The 6,684-nt window shown below is 33.0% G+C and overlaps 1 protein-coding gene across 1 annotated transcript in view; it reads right to left on the reverse strand.

Moving 5' to 3' along the window:
- Positions 1 to 4,017: 4,017 nt before the first annotated feature.
- Positions 4,018 to 6,684, reverse strand: part of pdk1 (pyruvate dehydrogenase kinase, isozyme 1) — an 18,577-nt gene continuing 15,910 nt past the window's right edge. The window contains exon 11 of the mRNA XM_678484.8: positions 4,018 to 6,684. This exon is cut by the window's right edge and continues 1,170 nt beyond it. The gene's annotated coding sequence lies outside the window, so the exon portion shown is untranslated.

A 6,684-nucleotide genomic window follows, 5' to 3' on the forward strand; every position in this document is an offset into this window, starting at 1 on the left:
GATGTTTTTGTTTTGTGTTTTTTCAGGATCTGACTGTTTTCAATCAGTTATGTTTAGGAAACCTGTCCGATAACAGCTGTTACTTATTAAATATAGCAGGACATCCAGATCTGAAGAGTGTTGACACTTAAAGGGATAGTTCACACTAAAAAAAAGATTCAATTATCATTGAATGCAAAAGAAGATACTTTGAAGAATGTTGTACCCATAGACTTCCATAGTCATTTTTTTCCTGCTTTTGAAGTTGATACGTGTGAGCATTCTTCAAAATATCTTCTTTTGCATTCAACTGAAGGAAGAAACTCATAGAAACCACATGATGGAGAGTAAACAATGAGGTTGTTTTCATTTTTTTGGGTGAACTATCCCTTTAAGCTAGGAAAAAACACCCAAACCAAACTGTTTTGTTGTTGAAATTGTAATTATGGCAAGCCATTTTAGCATTTGAACCCTCAAATTTTGTGTTCATTATATGGCTGTTTTCAATTAGTTACTTTTAGGAAACCTGTCTAAGAAACAGTTCTGTTATTAAATACAGCAGGAAATCCAGATCCCCTGAAAAGTGTGTTGACACCAAAAGGGATAGTTCACCAAAAAATGGAAAATTCTGTCATCATTGAACACAAAAGAAGATATTTAGAAGAATGTTGAAATATATAACAACAAATGTTGACTTTCATAGGCATTTCTTTCCAGCTATTGAGGTCAATGAGTGCCAGCATTCTTCACAATATCTTCTTTAGTGTTTAACAGAAGAATCATATCTAAACTATTTTGTTGTTGTTGTTGAAATTGTAAGATGAACTGTTATTGTGATAAATCTTGGGAAACCGGAGTCAATTATGGCAAGCCTGTTTATTATTTGATCTCTGAAATATTCAATTATTTACCACATTTAATCTATAAAACATACTAGCCTCTAATTGTCATGCTAGGGGTAGTTATTTTCTAGACACTAGCATATTTTCCCACTACTAGTACTTCTTCACTGGCTACTAGTTTTTTGTGTGTAATTGTGTTCAGGATCTGACTGTTTACAATTAGTTATGTTTAGGAAACCTGTCCGATAACAGCTGTTACTTATTAAATATAGCGGGAAATCCAGATCTGAAGAGTGTTGACACTTAAAGGGATAGTTCACACTAAAAAAAAGATTCAATTATCATTGAATGCAAAAGAAGATACTTTGAAGAATGTTGTACCCATTGACTTCCAGTCTTTTATTCCTGCTTGAAGTTGATACAAGTGAGCATTCTTCAAAATATCTTCATTTGTGCTCAATAGAAGAAAGAAACTCATAAAAACCAGATGATGGAGAGTAAATGATGAGGGAATTGTCATTTCTAGAGTAAACTATCCCTTTAAGCTAGGAAAAAACACCCAAACCAAACTGTTTTGTTGTTGAAAAAGGTTTAGAAAGCCTGTCAGATAACAGCTCTGTTACTTTCTAGATGTAGCAGGAAATTCAGATCCCAAGACCTGAAATGTATGTTGACGCTTAAAGGGATAGTTTACCCAAAACAATCACAAAGGAAGATATTGTGAAGAATGTTGTACCCATTGTCTTTCATAGCCATTTCGTTTGGTGCTATTGAAGTCGATGAGTGCCAGCATTCTTCACAATATCTTCTTTTGCATTCAACGGAAGAACTTCATAAAAACCACATGATGGAGAGTAAATGATGAGGTCATTTTCATTTTTATGAACTATCCCTTCAAGCTAGGAAAAAAACACACCCAAACCAAACTATTTTGTTGTTGTTGAAATTGTAAGATGACCTGTAATTTTGATGCATCTTGGGAAACTGAAGTCAATTATGGCAAGCCTGTTTATTATTTGATCCCTGAAATATTCAATTATTTATCACATTTAATCTATGAAACATACTAGCGTCTAATTGTCATGCTAGGGGTAGTTATTTTCTAGACACTAGCATATTTTCCCACTAGTACTTCTTCATTGGCTACTAGTTTTGTGTGTGTGTGTGTGTGTGTTCAGTATGTGACTGTTTTCAATTAGTTACCTGTCCGATCGCAGCAATTAATGAGTAGTTTCTGTTTAAATTAGATTCTGTCTAAGGATTAAGAAGTAGCAGCTAATAAACACAATCTAGTGCAATGAACTAGTGTGTAATAATTATATTTTGTGAAATAATAAATCACTAGTATCTAAAAACTAGCGCCTAATGAAGGCCTAAAAGTGTAATATTAGTCTAATGAATAGTTAAATGTTCAAATAATAATAAATGTTTAAATGGTTTGCCATATTAACCTGACTTTACGCAAGTTTTCAAAACGTTATTAAATTAGGTACTTGCAAACATCTCTTATGAGAAGTAGTCATGGGTTGAAAAGCAAAATGCAGTGTTCTGCTACAGTCATCCTGTATAGTTATGAGGCTGCAGTTACAGCCTGCATCCAGCAGAGGACACTGACGTTAAACTCACACACTTGGGGCTTTATTGAGTTTCATGACAGACAAAACTCACACACATTTGTTCACTTGTTTAAAGGTCAGTTGACCCAAAAACATGTGATTCTATCATGTACTCACCTTCATCTTGATCCTAATGTGTGACATTTCTCAAAATAAATGTAAAGCAGTCAACATCTGAAGTGGATCAAAACCTTTCATAAAAGCAAAATGTGTATTGAAATATATTAATATTTGTACAATATACACCATAGTTATTTACACATTTCTTATTTATATTAGTTATGTGTCTTGAAATGTATTCATATTTTTGTTACAGTATTAATATATTAAAATACATTCATGTTTTCACAAAATGTATACTGAAATATATTATTTGTACAATTTACACTAACAATATGTATACATTTATTTAATGTGTGTTGAAATATATTAGTATTTTTACAAAATATGCATTGAAATGTACAAATAGGGATGGTGTATGTTGTAAAAATACCAATATTTATTATATTAGTTTTGTTGAATATATTAATATTTTTTACAATATGAATGTATTGTATTTTAATATTTTCACAAAATGTGTATTGAAATATATTATTTGTACAATATACACTATATTTATACATTTATTTATTATTCATGCGTGTTGAAATATATTAATGTTTTACTAAATATGCATTGAAATGTAGAAATGATGGTGCATGTTGTAAAAATATCAATATATTTCAACACAGGTGTGTATTAAAATATTTTAATATTTGTACAATACACATTACTATTACTTATACATTTTTGTTTATTTTATTATATATTTTTTTGTGTTAAAATATATTGATATTCTCACAAAATATGTATTGAAATTATTCATATTTTACAATATTGGTATGTTGAAGTATATTAATTTGTTACAATATTAATATATTTAAATATTAATATATTATAATATTCAATATATTTAAATATATTCATATTTTTACAAAATGTGTATCAAAATATATAAATATTTGTACAATGTACACTATCATTATTTATACATTTCTTTTTTATATTATTTATGTGTGTTGAAATATATTATAATACACATTTTCTATAAATATGAATAAGTTTTAACATGAATAAATTATATATTAAATAATAAATGCATAAATATAATTCACAATGTACAAATATTATTATACTTAAATAAGATTTTTTTAAACATTAATATATTAATTTTGCACAATATATATGAATTTCATATTTATTATATTAGGTATGCATGTTGAAATATATTCCTATTTGTACAATATATGCCATCATTTTTTTATAAATTTTGTATTACATTAATCATAAATTAAACAATTACAATATTTTGATCCACTTAAAAGGTTGACTACTGTATTGGTGATTTTTGAGTTCCCTCAACTTAAACTTACTAAACAGTTCCTAATATTCTACGAATTATGTTCCATAAATAAAATGTTCGGAGGTAAACATGAAGTTAAAAACACATGACAGAACTGTGATTTCTGTGTGGAAGTGTGTGAAATATGTTCATTAGCTGAATGTTTTCTAGTGGTGTGAGGAATTGAACACCCAAAATGTTTCACACTCACACTTTTATGAAACAAAAGCTTTTCTTCTTCAAACTGGCTCTGAAAATGCAACTCATGGGACTGTACAGGGAATGTGGAGTCCCGTTTATGCTGGTAAAAACACACAAGCATAATTTCACGAAGCAAAATTAATCGACACTTCAGTCTTTCTCACGACTCGTGACCGAGACAAAATAAATACATTCTGGCTTTGCACATACTGGAAGTCAAACACGCCAGAACAGCAATAGTTTTTAAGGGGTAGTTCACACAAAAATGAAGATTCCCTGGTCATTTACTCACCCACAGGAGAGTAAAACATTTCCTGCGGGTGATTAGATTATTAGGAAATGTTCCTTTTTGGGGTGAACTAACCCTCTAATGGTCTGTGGAGTGTGATGATGGCACTAACAACACCTTGTTTTTGTTTACTAATACTAGTACCAGCAGGTTAAAGTCCGACAATGTTTACTTAAGACTATATTCAGGTTGTGTTTGCACATACTGATGAATTTAAAGTCTCAACGCTCCTCTTCTGCTGAAGTTTGATCTGCTTAAGGTGAGGAGTGTTCTGGGACTTGCACCGCTAATCGGAATTAGCTTGCTAGCTAGTTAAGTTTCAGTTTAATTTGCTTGAATTCTGGGTTTTAAGCCCAATTAGCTTGCTAGCTAGTTAAGTTTCAGTTCAGGTTCCTCAAATTCTGGGTTGTTTAATAATACCATAACAACAAAGAGTTACTAAAGTCAAGCTGCCGTCATGTTAGCTAAAACCAAGATTTGGCGCAAGCTAAACTGAAACTTAACAGCAATATGATAAAGGGCTAGTTCACACAAAAAAGAAGACTTCCTGGTCATTTACTCACACACAGGAGAGTAAAACACGACCTGCCCGTGAGTAGATTACATTTTGGGGTGTGGAGTGTGATGATGGCACTAACGACACCTTGTTTTTGTTTACTAATACTAGTACCCCCAGGTTAAAGTTCAACAATGTTTAGCTAAGACTATATTCAGGTTGTGTTTGCACATACTGATGAATGTAAAGTCTCAACACTCATCTTCTGTGCAGAAGTTTGATCAGATGAAGGTGGGAAGTGTTCTGGGAACTGTACCGCTAATCTGAATTAGCTTGTTAACTAGTTCCGTTTCAGTGTAGTTTGCTCAAATTCTGGGTTTTAAGCCTAATTAGCTTGCTAGCTGGTTAAGTTTCAGTTCAGGTTCCTCAAATTCTGGGTTGTTTAGCTGGGCTGTTTAAAAATACCATAACAACAAAGAGTTACTAAAGTCAAGCTGCCGTCATGTTAGCTAAAACCAAGATTTAGAGCAAACTAAACTGAGACTTAACAGCAATAGTGATAAAGGGTTAGTTCACACAAAAAAGAAGATTCCCTGGTCATTTACTCACCCACAGGAGAGTAAAACACGACCTGCCGGAGAGTAGATTAGCAGGAAATGTTCATTTTTGGGGTGAACTAACCCTCTTATTGGTCTGAGGAGTGTGATGATGGCACTAACAACACCTTGTTTTTGTTTACTAGTACTAGTACCAGCAGGTTAAAGTCCGACAATGTTTACTTAACTCTATATTCAGGTTGTGTTTGCACATACTGATGAATTTAAAGTCTCAACGCTCCTCTTCTGCTAAAGTTTGATCTGCTGAAGGTGAGGAGTGTTCTGGGAACTGTACCGCTAAGAATTGGTGCAAACTAAACTGAAACTTAACAGCAATAGTGATAAAGGGCTATTTCACATAAAAATGAAGACTTCCTGGTCATTTACTCACCCACAGGAGAGTAAAACACGACCTGCCCGTGAATAGATTACATTTTGGGGTGTGGACTGTGATGATGGCACTAACAACACCTTGTTTTTGTTTACTATTACTAGTACCAGCAGGTTAAAGTTCAACAACGTTTACTTAAGACTATATTCAGGTTGTGTTTGCACATACTGATGAATGTAAAGTCTCAACACTCATCTTCTGTGCAGAAGTTTGATCTGATGAAGGTGGGAAGTGTTCTGGGAACTGTACGGCTAATCTGAATTAGCTTGTTAACTAGTTACGTTTGAGTGTAGTTTGCTCAAATTCTGGGTTTTAATTAGCTTGCTAGCTAGTTAAGTTTCAGTTAAACTTTTCTCAAATTCTGGGTTGTTTAGCTGGGCTGTTTAATAATACCATGGCAACAGAGAGTTACTAAAGTCGAGTTGCCGTCATGTTAGCTAAAACCAAGATTTGGCGCAAGCTAAACAAACTTAACAGTAGCTTTAAAGGGCTAGTTCACACAAAAATGAAGACTTCCTGGTCATTTACTCACCCACAGGAGAGTAAAACACGACCTGCCGGAGAGTAGATTAGCAGGAAATGTTCATTTTTGGGTGAACTAACCCTCTTATTGGTCTGAGGAGTGTGATGATGGCACTAACAACACCTTGTTTTTGTTTACTTATACTAGTACCAGCAGGTTAAAGTCCGACAATGTTTACTTAACTCTATATTCAGGTTGTGTTTGCACATACTGATGAATGTAAAGTCTCAACGCTCCTCTTCTGCTAAAGTTTGATCTGCTGAAGGTGAGGAGTGTTCTGGGAACTGTACCGCTAAGAATTGGCGCAAACTAAACAGAAACTTAACAGCAATAGTGATAAAGGGCTATTTCACACAAAAAGGAAGACTTC

This window comes from Danio rerio, chromosome 9 (assembly GCF_049306965.1).
Source record: "Danio rerio strain Tuebingen ecotype United States chromosome 9, GRCz12tu, whole genome shotgun sequence".
Lineage (NCBI taxonomy): Eukaryota > Metazoa > Chordata > Actinopteri > Cypriniformes > Danionidae > Danio > Danio rerio.